Genomic DNA, 13,802 nt, shown 5'->3' on the forward strand with positions numbered 1-13,802 from the left:
TTTGAAATTTATAAAAATCAAACAGGAGATTACATTAATAGATATAAACAATTCACCAAAATTTCATAACATTTGCTGACGCATTGTTTAGTTATTGTTCGAAAACGGGAAAATCCCACCTTTTTTTAAGTGAATAAAACCCCACAACTCAGAAATGTAAAATCTAAAATTTATAAAATTATAAACATCAACAGATATAAACTATTCACCAAAGTTTCTAGTCCGAGATTACTCTGACGTCCAACGGTTGTTTTGCCAGACAAGCTTGGGCCGTGGGATCACGTCTTGCAGAGTAATCTCGGACTACAAAGTTTCATGAGAACTGCTGAAAGCATTTTTTAGTTTTTGTCCAAATCTTGAGAAATCCCTTTTTCTGACAAATATATGACTCTGTAACTTAGAAACGTGAAATATAAAATTTATAAAAATCAAAAGGGAGTTCTTGTCAAAGAAATAAACAATTCACCAATATCTCGCAAGTTGGTGAAAGCATTCTTTTTAATGAAAAAAAATCAACTCGGAAACGTAAAATATATTTATCAAATAAAACAAAAGGGAGCTCACGTCAATAGATAAAAAACAAAGTTTTATGAAAATTGGTAAATGGGTTTTAAAGTTAATGTCCAACATGTTGACGACGGACGGACAGACAGTCAACTGAATAACACAATATGTTCCGTAAACGGGCATATACAAATTATCTTGATTCTTAATGTCTTTTCTGTGGCCATCTTAACTAGTTGAAAAGATATAAAGGTGAAGCTATATCTTAATACAGGAAATAAAATAATATATATAGTACCCGCCTTAGAACAATTACCCTCAAACTCAATCCCAGCCTTCTCTTTGTACATGTAGTACAATTTTAGATAGATATTCTTAAACACAAGTTACTGTCTGGAAACTACAAAAAATGCCGGTCTTTGGTCCTGGATTCCTGTATGTTTTGAGCAATTAGCTTTAAACTCAATCCCAGCCTTATATTTGTGATATGGAACCTTGTGGTCAAGGTCACATGAAACCTGCCAACGGTCAAGTGTGCCTTACAATCATTTCACAAATCAAATACAGTTTACCTACAGTATCAAAGTTATCTGAAATGAAGTTGAGGTCAGGTAAACCCTGTCTGATAGGCATGTAGACATTGCAAGGAACCAATATACCAAATAGTAAACATATTACTCATAATCGTGGAAATTCACACAACAAAAATTGAAATGAGCCAGACGTCACATCTTGATACGACTGCAGATGTTGAACCCTGAAGGCTGAACAATATTTGATAAAACGTTCAAGCTTGATACCGCTTTGTATTTCGATTGTGATTAAAATTTGACACAGTAAAGGTTTCCGAAACCGAATGAATGTGGTCTATGCATGTAAAACCAGATGCTCCACAGGGCGCAGCTTTTTACGACCGCAGAGGTTGAACCCTGAACAGTTGGGGCAAGTATAGACACAACATTCAAGCTGGATTCAGCACAAAGGAGTAGGTCCGGTAAGACCCCTTTTTGGCCCCAAAATATAACAGTGTTACAAAATTGTTAAAATGTAAACTTTTAGTTATTTATTGGATAGTTGAATGCTTCTGCCACATAAATATGGGCTGTTTTTGACTATACAATGCACATATATTGGGTTGTAGCGCCATTAAGTCATGCTAAATTACTGAAATCTTCAAAATTCTAGCATTTTAGTTAAATTTTAGACGGTTTCCGTGTAAAACGAAAGTGGCCGCATTCGTGTTCATCCTTAATATTGAAATGTAAGTTGTATTTTATGATAATACATAACATATATAAAGGTTGTGGATGAACACGGATGCGGCCACTTTCATTTTTGACAAAAACCATCTGTAAAGTGACATTTTTCAGCATATTTGGTAGATTTGTCATATTTGAGCTGGAATCGGATCGTTTTCAATGACTAAATCAGTTAAAATCTTTCACATAAACTAATTGAATCAAGTAAAATAGACACTTAAGTGTTTAAAAAGTGGTCAAAATCTTCGTCAAATGAAACTGAAATTTGAGGCCAAAATGAATCCTTACCTTCTCCTTTGGATTGTGATTAACTAGTTGACACAGCATAGGTTTCTGGCACAGAATGAATGTGGTCTAAGAACTTAAACTTAAAAACTTAAAAATTTTAAATTGGACATTTACCACTTATGGTCCAATATTTAAAATCTAAATACATGGTTAGATTCAACATATCATACAACCCCAAGAATTCAATTTTTGATGAAATCAAATAATGTTCAATTTTAGACCCTTTAGACCTCAATGTGGACCAATTTGATAACCGGGCCCAAATGTTAAAAATCTAAATACATGGTTAGATTCAGCATATTGAAGAACCCCATATATTCAATTTTTGTTGAAATCAAACAAAGTTTAATTTTGGACCCCGATTTGGACCAACTTGAAAACTTGGCCCATAATCAATAAATAGTTGAAACAGCATGGGTTTCTGACACAGAATGAATGTGGTCTAATAAACTTAAAATCTGTTTTTTGCCTTTGAGCAATTCACTATCCTGTTGAATATTAATCCTCTCAAAAAAATGTTTGAAGAAATTTCTTTTTATTTATGAAATCTGAAATGAGAAAAATTAAACCCCCCCCCCCTCCCCCCAATTTTTTTTTTCACATCCCCCTTTCCCTTATTCCAAAACTGATCTCAATTCAAATTTCTAATGGAGTTTTCAACAATAACTACTCATTTAAATACATCATAAAATATTAAAATGTAAAAAAAGTGCTTGTTATCACTGAATGGTAAAGATTGTTTTAATTTATCAGTTGGTAGTAAAAGTGAATATACATTGTATATTGTATAAAACAATGATTTAAGTTGATTCAACTACTATTCTGGACAAAGAAAGATAACTCCAATTGAAAATTTCTTGCTATTGCACAATATTGTGCAATTAGATATTTCTTGCTATTGTGCAATACTGTGCAATTGAAAATATTTGCTATTGCACAATACTGTGCAATTGAAGATTTTTTGCTATTGCACAATACTGTGCAATTATAATTTCTTGCGATTGCACAGTACTGTGCAATTGAAGATTTCTTGCTATTGCTGAATACTGTGCAATTGAAAATTTCTTGCAATTGCACAATACTTAATATAATAATTTTGGCTCCTGATTTGGACCAAATTGAAAACTGGGCCAATAATCAAAAATAGATTCAGCATATCAAAGAAGCCCAAGAATTCAATTTTTGTTAAAATCAAACTTAGTTTAATTTTGGACCCTTTGAACTTTAATGTAGACCAATTTGAAAACGGGACCAAAAATTAAGAATCTACATACACAGTTAGATTTGGCTTTTCAAAGAACCCCAATTACTCAATTTTTGATGATATCAAACAAAGTTTAATTTTGGACCCCGATTTGGACCAACTTGAAAACTGAACCAATAATCAAAAATCTATGTAAAATTTTAGATTCAGCATATCAAAGAACCCCAAGGATTCAATTTTTGTTAAAATCAAACTAAGATTAATTTTGGACCCTTGGACCTTAATGTAGACCAATTTGAAAATGGGACCAAAAATTAAGAATCTACATACACAGTTAAATTCGGCATATCAAAGAACCCCAATTATTCAACTTTTGATGAAATCATACAAAGTTTAATTTTGGACCCTTTTGGCCCCTTATTCCTAAACTTTTGGGACCAAAACTCCTAAAACCAAGCCCAACCTTCCTTTTATGGTCATTAACCTTGTGTTTAAATTTCATAGATTTCTATTTACTTATACTAAAGTTATGGTGCGAAAACCTAGAAAAATGCTTATTTGGGCCCCTTTTTGGCCCCCAATTCCTAAACTGTTGGGATCTCAACTCCCAAAATCAATCCCAACCCTTCCTTTTGTGTTCATAAACCTTGTGTTTAAATGTCATTGATTTCTATTTACTTATACTAAAGTTATTGTGCGAAAACCAAGAATAATTCTTATTTGGGCTCTTTTTTGGCCCCTAATTCCCCCTAATAAATTGTAGAAAAGTAGAGACAATAACCTCTTTTTGGGCAGCAATAAACTCAGTAAACAAATATAGATTTTAATTCTTAAATTCATTATTTTTTAAAAATACATTTATGGAACACAACCGGATCTTTTCTATGAAAAAAATAACAATTTTATCCCAGTGTTTTAGTTCATATTTTGACAAAATCCATGTATCTGCAAATAACAAAATTTTGCACAAATTCTGACACCTCAGGTTGTATTGTCTGACTTCACGTTACTCTTTTGTTCATTACTTCACACTTTGGTAGTTTTAAACCATCAGTTCACTTGTTTATCATTGTTCCTGAAAGAAAAAAGTACATATTATTGTACATGTATATAATAAATGTTGATGTACAATGTATGTAAAACAAAACATTATGCATACATCATGTCCATTAATGTGGCATGGAAAAAAATCTCCTTCTAGTTTTTATACATTTTGTATATATCTCTTCTTGTTATATGTCATGGTATTTTCTGATATTTTTAATGCAGCAATTAAAAAAAAATGCTGACATATGATTTATCATTTGGCAGAGGTAAAATTTCATGTTTCTGACTTGTGATTAAGCTCAGAAACACTGATGATGAATTAAGACACTTGCAAGTGAATAATTCAACCTCATTGAATCCCTATTCATGTGATCTTCAATTAAACCCTTAGCTAGAAATGGATTATGCATGGTTGATGTGTGTTAGGCTATTAATCAGTTATTAGAAAAGAATGTCAACATTGAAAGTGAAATAAAGGTAAATCATTAGATTGACTGATTCGATCCACAAAAAAATCAGTCTTATACAGGTAAAATCGAAAACTAGCTTATTTTTTTAACCTTACAAGTTTATACATGTATATAAATACTTGTACATACTTGTATATATCAGTTAGACTGAAATGGGTGATCGTAAATCACTGATTCAAGTAACATTTTGTCCAGAAATGTTGGAAGTAAGAGTTGTCTTTCTTTAATAATCATCAATTTAAAAGTACTAGTAGTATAAATAAAACACTAGACTAAGTGATTTAATTTTATTGTACTTTAAATATACTGTACAATTTTTATGAATCAGGGACTAATTATGTTCATATATGAAATCCCATTTAGTTTATTTAAAATCACCTCAGTAAATAGTTTCTGGTGTTTTCTTTCATTATCAGGTATGGAATGTCAGACCTTTTTACTAGGGTCATCCCTCTGACAAACATGCAAGAAAGCTAGTCCTACTGTACCTAGGACTTCTCGTGTCAAATACTGGTAGACCATTTCTGAAAGACAATTCAACTATAAACATTGATTTCAAAAATTCGGATAACACAAATTCAAAGTGAGGTCAATAAATAGTCTTTTACATGTTTTAATCAAAATAAGTTTTAGATCTATAGAATATAAACAAAATTTCAAGACCTGCTTTCTTTCAAATTCCCTCATGAGATTTGTTGACCTGAATTTTCATACTCTATTATATAAACAATGATATTTAAAACAGATATTCAAATGATTTCAAAGGATGTTTAAGCTTAAACAATATAGTTAGTACTGTTGATTAAAACACTTGTGACAATATACATTGTTAAAGGAGGATGACCATTATCAGGATTCTCACTACAGATTTTTTTTTTACATGACGAGTCAAGCAGTGAAAAGATGAAATTTTCTTGATACACTTTACATATGCAAGCTCACAAAATTTTGAAAAGTTTGCAAGTACAATGTACATGATGTATGAATATTACTGAAACATACATGATGATCATCTGATGAGTTGAGCTTTTTCAACTAATATTTAGGATAAATTACATTGAATTAAAAAGGCCAAAAATTTAACTGACAGAAAAATGTAAACAATTACAAACAATGTACATGTTCTAAAGGTATACATATTTTGCCTTGCAAAAGTCTGCCTTGAGTCACAAGCCCAATGTCTGAGTCTGGTACATGCAAATTTAAAATAGATACAAATTTAGTAAAATAATTTTTGAGGGTCTTATGAAGGAAAAATGTGGAAATTTCTGGTGGCCGTGCTAAAAGCATTAATATGTGACCCACTGTTTTAGGGTTTGTATGACCAAATGATTTATTGTGTGACATTTTGAGGGTCACACACAGTTTGTGATACATAGCTGAAAGGCTTTAAAGCAAAAAAAAATGTAAAAGCCTTTCAATACCTCATAATTATTTGGACTAACACCAAGCGTCATCGGATACAGACAGCCTGAGAACCTTTACTAAATTTATCAATATGTTTTTTTATCTTAGGTTTGTACATTTGTACTTCTTTCCAAAATTTCACTTGATGTAGCTGTAGGCCTCAGATCAAAATTAATTCCCTTTGTTCGTGGTCTAGGAATATAGTTACCAATTATTATATAGGGTATTTCTTCCCAAGTAATCTGTCTACTGTTTTCTTTGAAATGTTTACTATTAAAGTGGTCCTATCAGTTGCATTTATATTGAAATAAGTAAAACATGTGGAAAAAAATTATTGTTGGAAGTGAAAGTAGTGATTTGGCCAAAATGAAAGTAGGGTAGAAATTAGCCTTCCTCATTTATTCAAGATTCAAATCCTACCATTGGCATGCTAATAGGGCCCTCAAAAGAAAAAGCACTGATGGATTGTCCTGGGACAAGTATATATTTTATCAGAATAATAATGGTCTATATTAAAGCAGTTAAATTTATTTCATGTTTGTAGCGGTGCAAATTTTTTAATTCAATTTGACTTTAACTAAAAAATGCATTGTAGCCAAGGGGAAGAATAAATGTGTTCTGAGGGCTGTATATGCCTCTATATAAATATGACACCGGGTGACCCCCCCCTTTTTTTGGAGGGGGTCTACCATAACATAACGAATCCGGGTCCACTATAAACCCAGGTCTTTGAGTTGTAGACATGTTTTGAGGATCACCAGTGATCACTGCTTCTGAAATTGGTTGTGACTTGTGTACGCCTTTATGAGACCCCTCGCCCATGTTTCACATCATAAAAACACAACTTGTACAAATCTTTCTTTGTCAAAATAGAGGAAAATACTGATTTTTTTCGTGAAAAAAACGAGCAGCACGTTTATATTTTATTTAGAAAGCTTGCAAAGTTGTTTTTAACAATTTTTTGGGCTAAAGTTGCGAGTTTGACACAAAAAGAAGGGCCTCGCGGCCACTTCAAAAGCTTGCCCATCTGTGGGCGATTAATAATTGTTCAAAAAAATTATACCACACGAATCGGGTGAGTTTTGGCTATCTTACTTTCAAGATGGGCAACTTAAAATTACTCCACTCACCTGTATTGTGGCTTTCTGTAACCCACTACCATCTTCGAAGCGGCAAAGAGGAACAACAATGCGTAACTGCGCATGCTCGAGATCGTTCATTTCAAATAGTAAAATTAGCCCATACCGGACGGTATTGTCAAGAATTTCAATAACTGAATTGGTAATTTTGAGGAAATTTTTGCCGTTTTTGGTTATTATCTTGAATATTATTATAGATAGAGATAAACTGTAAACAGCAATAATGTTCGGCAAAGTTAGATTTACAAATAAGTCAACATGACCGAAATGGTCAGTTGACCCCTTAAGGAGTTATTGCCCTTTATAGTCAATTTTTAACCATTTTTCATAAATCTAAGTAATCTTTTACAAAAATCTTCTCCTCTGAAACTAATGGGCCAAATTAATCCAAAGTTGACCACAATCATCTTTGGGGTATCTAGTTTAAAAAATGTGTGGCGTGACCCGGTCAAACAACCAAGATGGCCGCCACGGCTAAAAATAGAACATAGGGGTAAAATGCAGTTTTTGGCTTATAACTCAAAAACCAAAACATTAAGAGGATATCTGACACGGAGTAAAAATGTTTATCAGGTCAAGATCTATCTGCCCTTAAATTTTCAGATGAATCGGTCAACCTGTTGTTGGGTTGCTGCCCCTGAATTGGTAATTTTGAGGAAATTTTGCTGTTTTTGGTTATCTTGAATATTATTATAGATAGAGATAAACTGTAAACAGCAATAATGTTCATCAAAGTAAGATTTACAAATAAGTCACCATGACCGAAATGGTCAGTTGACCCCTTTAGGAGTTATTGCCCTTTATAGTCAATTTTTAACCATTTTTCGTAAATCTTAGTTATCTTTTACAAAAATCTTCTCCTCTGAAACTACTGGGCCAAATTAATTCAAACTTGGCCACAATCATCTTTGAGGTACCTTGTTTGAAAGATGTGTCCGATGACCTGGCCATTCAACCAAGATGGCCACCACGGCTAAAAATAGAACAGGGGTAAAATGTAGTTTTTTGCTTATAACTCTGAAACCCAAATCATTTAGAGGAAATCTGACAAGGAGTTAAATTGTTAATCAAGTCAATATATATCTGCCCTGAAATATTCAAATGAATTGGACAACCGGTTGTTGGGTTGCTGCCCTCCAATTGGTAATTTTTAAAGAAATTTTGCTGTTTTTGGTTATTATCTTGAATACTATTATAGATAACGATAAACTGTAAACAGCGATAATGTTCATCAAAGTAAGATCTACAAATAAGTCCTCATGACCTAAATGGTCAATTGACCCCTTAAGGAGTTATTGCCCTTTACAGTCAATTTTTAACAATTTTTATTAATTTGGTAAATTTATGTAAATTTTTACCAAATATTTTTCTCTGTTACTAATGGGCAAAGTTCATTATAGATATAATTGTAAGAAGCAAGAATGTTCAGTAAAGTAAGAACTTCAAACACATCACCATCACCAAAATACAATTTTGTCATGAATCCATTTGTGTCCTTTGTTTAATATGCACATAGACCAAGGTGAGCGACACAGGCTCTTTAGAGCCTCTAGTTTTAAATAATTATACTTGTTCACTAAGATACATATGATTTAAAATTCTCAATAGCATTTACAGACATGCATATATATTGTAATATAGATGGGTCAAAATTTTGTTTTCTAATCTATATTGTTGAGGGAGTTTAATAACTTAATTGTTCTGAAGGAAATTAAAATATATTCACCATTATTTGATACGTATGTTACATTTTTCATTGAATAAAGAGGGAAAAAAGTTGAGTTTCGCAGAGTATTTTTTATTATATTGCACAGTCCATGTCATGGCTGTACAAATCCACTCAGAAGTACAGGGGAAAATAACAGTATACACGCTACTGTTAACCATCAAAGTTTAAATATCATCCTTTTGGTCATGTTATTAAAGGAGACTCCAACAATTTCAAGAAAATATTTGAATATTTAAGTTCAGAAACAATCACAAATTCTCAGCTTCCAGTAAGTAACATACAAATTTCTACAATTGTATACAGACGTTCAGTCTTGTTTTCTATGTAGTACTTTGTACACTTTTGTTTGTCTTTTCATCGTTTTCGTTTTTTGTCAAATTAATTATTGCAGTGTTAAAACTATTTAGAAGTTCCTTGATAAATTACGTTTTTTTTTGCGGCCATTCTATTTGTACAAAAGTTTTAACTTTTCACTTCTGTACATTGCAACACCAAGCCTAAGCTTACACCGAACAGCAAGCCATAAAGGGTCCCAAAATGACTTATATTAAACCATTCAAACGGGAAAACCAACTGCATGTCTTATCTATATAAAACAACGAGAAACAAGAAACACTTATGAACCAAATCAACAAACGACAACTACTGAACATCAGATTCCTGACTAAGGACATGTGCTAACAAATGCAGCGATTTTAAACGTACAGCATTCACCCTTATCTAAAACAATAGTGTAACGTCACAACATAGAAAGACAAGGTATGTATAAATACAGAGTCTCTGTTGTAATTGTTTATCACACGTTTGATTTAAAATAAAATAGATTATACCTGTTCAAATCTAAAAGTGCTATTCATTTGGAATGTTATAATGCTCAGCATCTGTTGTTAATAATTAGAATATGCAACCTTTGAAATTTAATACCTAGACCTGTTCAAATCTAACAGTGCTATTCATTTGGAATGTAATATTACTCAATCTTCGTCAACTTTGAAAATTTGAATTATACCACAATGGATACTTATTAAACATTCGTCAATTTTGAAAAGTGTGAATAATACTACAATGGTTACTTAACATTCATCAACTTTGGAATTTTAGCATTATACTATTTCAAATCGAACAGGTTTTATTTATTGAGGATGTATGTCTACATAGTCTCTGTTGTAATAATTTAACTTTGCGACCTGTGAAATTTGAGAATTATATCACCTCATTTCGCACATTAATATCATTTTGGATTGCATACATGTATCTATGCAGTGCGAGTTGTAAATACTAACCTGCTTCCTTTTTATCAGTAAACAAGCATGTTTAGGTTTTGTATAGCATAGCAAGGGGATTGGTTTTGGGTAGGTTTTTTTTATATTAAAGTCGATACCATATTTTATGTCCTTATTTCTGTCAATAACTTTTAGTTTAAAAGCCAATAAGGTAGAGGTATATAATGAGTTGAGTTGTCTTTCTTTAATAACCATTGGTGGTGCAACAAATGAAATACACAACAGAAGTACTTTGTATGAAAAAAATCCTCTGAAACTACCAATTTGATATATCTTTGAATACGATAATCATAATTCAACTGGCTTCAGTTTCACTAGTGTAAATAATTAAATTAATGTTAACATTTACTGTTACAGTTGTGTACGTTAACGAAAGATAGTATGAACCACTGTTAAATATATATACGAACTGACTACAAGAAGTTTCGAAATCTGATAAAGGACAAGTAGAAAAAAAGATGCACAATATTCTGCAATGTTATTTTTGTTGATGCATCAACATTCTTTTTTGTGGGTTTCTCATTATGACACCTCTATATATCTTATTGGTAATGATATACCAATGCTAGTTACCTTTGAATTTTAGAGTTGTTGGTTTTTCAAAGATATACGATTGATTGGATGCACTTGTTAATTTTATAATTCTGATGGCTACTTGAATCTGAAGTTTTTCATTAGTATACGCCGTCTTATCAAAAAATATTTTTTCGACAAAAAAAGGTATGGAAATATTTGATGATGTACAGGTTAGTCCTGAAGGTTGTATTTGACCTTGACCTCATTTTCACGGTTCATTGCTCAATATTTAGTTTTAGTGTTTTGGTCTATTTTTTTCTAAAACTATAAGCAATAGGTCAACTTTATATCGATTTGTTGTATGTAAGCTGTATATGTCTGTCTGGCAGGTGTCATCTTACCTTGACCTCATTTTGGTGGTTCATTGGTCAATGTTATGTTTTCATGGTTATGTTTGTTTCGTAGATACTATAAGCAATAGGTCAACTACATTTAATGCATAGATTGATTTCAAAGTGTATATGTCTCTCTGACATGGTTCAACTGTTCTTGACCTCATTTTCATGGTTCATGTTTCATTGGTCAATGTTTATAAAAAACAGAAGATGTGGTATGATTGCCAATGAGACAACTCTCCACAAGAGACCAAAATGACACAGAAATTAACTATAGGTCACTGTACGGCCTTCAACAATGAGCAAAGCCCATACCGCATAGTCAGATATAAAATACCCCGAAATGACAATGTCAAACAATTCAAACGAGAAAACTAACGGCCTTATCGATATGAAACAATGTTTACTTGGTTATGTCTTGGTTATGTCTTTTTCTCAGAAACTATAAGCAATAGATCATTATATTAAGTGTATTGAATGATTGTTAGTTGTACCTGTATTTCCTTGTTTGTTTGTAAGAGGGTGATCTTACACTGACACACCAAGTCCGAATGGGATAACTATGTTACATCCCAGCTGTTTTAGATTAGACGAAAAACCATTTACAATTCATAAAGTCTAATTTAGAACGCCACACAGCCATTATTATATACTTTATATATTACTATATGATGTATACCCTTTATGACCCCCTAAGTAAACACGATGAGTAGATATCAAACAATGTAAACTCGCCCCACTGGCCAATCGGCCCACAATATATCGCCACTTTATGAAAAAATCGCCCCACTCTTGTAACCGACTCGCCCAACTTTAAAAAAGTGTAAACTCAAATTCAACATTCAGTCTGACAACTCATTTATTTAACGAAAAGGGTTTAAACGCCACTGAGTCAAAGTCTGACAACTCGCCCCAGTTATAAAAATATCTTGCTTCCTTTAAGTATGTTAAATTTCTGATAGTTCGTATCCAGTCGTCCTGGTGAAATGGTATGTGTCGTGGCTTGATATGCTAAAGGTCTTGAGTTCGAATCCCAGCATATACACTTGATTTTTTCTACGTGAATTTTGATAGATAGTCTTCTCCGTATAATTAATCATAAGTTTTATACTGGATTTGACATTCCCGCCAAAATGTTACAGAACAAAGGAAAGCGTGCATAACAAAGAAACTTAAACTGGTGTGATCACCCTGTATAACCCCGATACAGATGAAACCGGACGTTGACGCGTTCGAATCGAACACATCGTGTAACACTGAGTTCAGACAGTAAGAAATTAATACTTTTAAAGAAAATCCAATATCTATTCTTCGGATATTTTGCTCCAATATATTCTTTGCCATAATACTCATTAGTTACTAAAAGGCTTTTCAAATATGTTGAATTTTTATATACAAACATCAAATAACGCACGACGATATCAATGATAAAACGTGCTTGGTATTTTTAAATATTCAAAACTTAATGTTTCTTGTACCTCATAGTTTTTATAACATACATTTTTGAAAATTTCATAGTTAAAATTAACAAACTTATAAAGGTCGTATGTTTGTGTTGTGTCTAGAAACAAAAAAATACACGTTTTAAAGTGTCTTTATTTTCATGTTGTGTACGCTTCGTTGTCATTACATCTTTTTATACTGTACGCTTCGTTGACACAATATTGCGTTTTTCAATGAATTTTGCGTGTATGAAATAATGCTTTGATATGATTATAACCAATATGCATGTTTAAAAAATAAATAATTTACCACCATAACATGGAGACAGCAACCCATAATATCCGTTGTATTGTCGAAACACTGTTGGAGGTATTTTGTACATGTAAAAAAGGTAAATTATGCAATTGAGCAAAGCATCAATCATCACCCATCAACCTAACCATAGACATTTGCTTTATTTCTTTTATCATGTCTTAATAGTTATCAATAAAAAATTGAAACGTTTCACAGTTGATACTTAACAATTTCTGGACCCCTTTATTTGTTAATGACACGCGTACGTAATAGCTGATTGTTGGCTGCTTAACGTTCAAGATAAGCACAAAGTAGCAACACATACTACATGTAGGTCCTGGAAGGAGGCCCTCCGGAATTACTGCCACTGGATAAAATGAGGTATATTGAATAAGGACACAAATGTTGCCTTTCAACAGGCCATTTATGGACCTCTCAAAAAGTTTTTCAAGGGTTCGTAAAGTACACGAGACATTGGATCGTATATTCCCATTCGTCCTTTTTCGATATTTTATGTATACTTCTTAATATAAGTTAGACCGTACGCGTACGGTCCGACCGTATGAGTATTTTGAAAAAGTACGCATACGGCCCAGACCGTACACGTACGGTCCAAATACTCATACGGTCTGGAACATAATCACTGACTAATACTTTAGATACACATGATTTACCTCTTAGTTTTAATTCGCTTTGAAATAACTATCAGTTACTTCAGTTACTCCTTTGTCGATATTTTATGTATATGGTTTTTGTGCCTTGTACCGACATTTTGAGTTGAGCCAATTTCAACTGTACAGGTTTTTTTATGTTTTTTTTATAAG

General features: G+C 32.4%; 1 long non-coding RNA gene across 1 annotated transcript; it reads right to left on the reverse strand.

Annotated features, from left to right (window-relative positions):
* Positions 1 to 4,064: 4,064 nt before the first annotated feature.
* On the reverse strand, positions 4,065 to 7,417 carry LOC139527122 (uncharacterized). Its single transcript, XR_011665275.1, has 3 exons — positions 7,310 to 7,417; positions 5,151 to 5,296; positions 4,065 to 4,330 (listed from the first exon to the last, which is right to left on the reverse strand). It is a non-coding gene; the product is annotated as an uncharacterized lncRNA (long non-coding RNA).
* Positions 7,418 to 13,802: the final 6,385 nt, after the last annotated feature.

Source organism: Mytilus edulis, chromosome 6 (assembly GCF_963676685.1).
Source record: "Mytilus edulis chromosome 6, xbMytEdul2.2, whole genome shotgun sequence".
Lineage (NCBI taxonomy): Eukaryota > Metazoa > Mollusca > Bivalvia > Mytilida > Mytilidae > Mytilus > Mytilus edulis.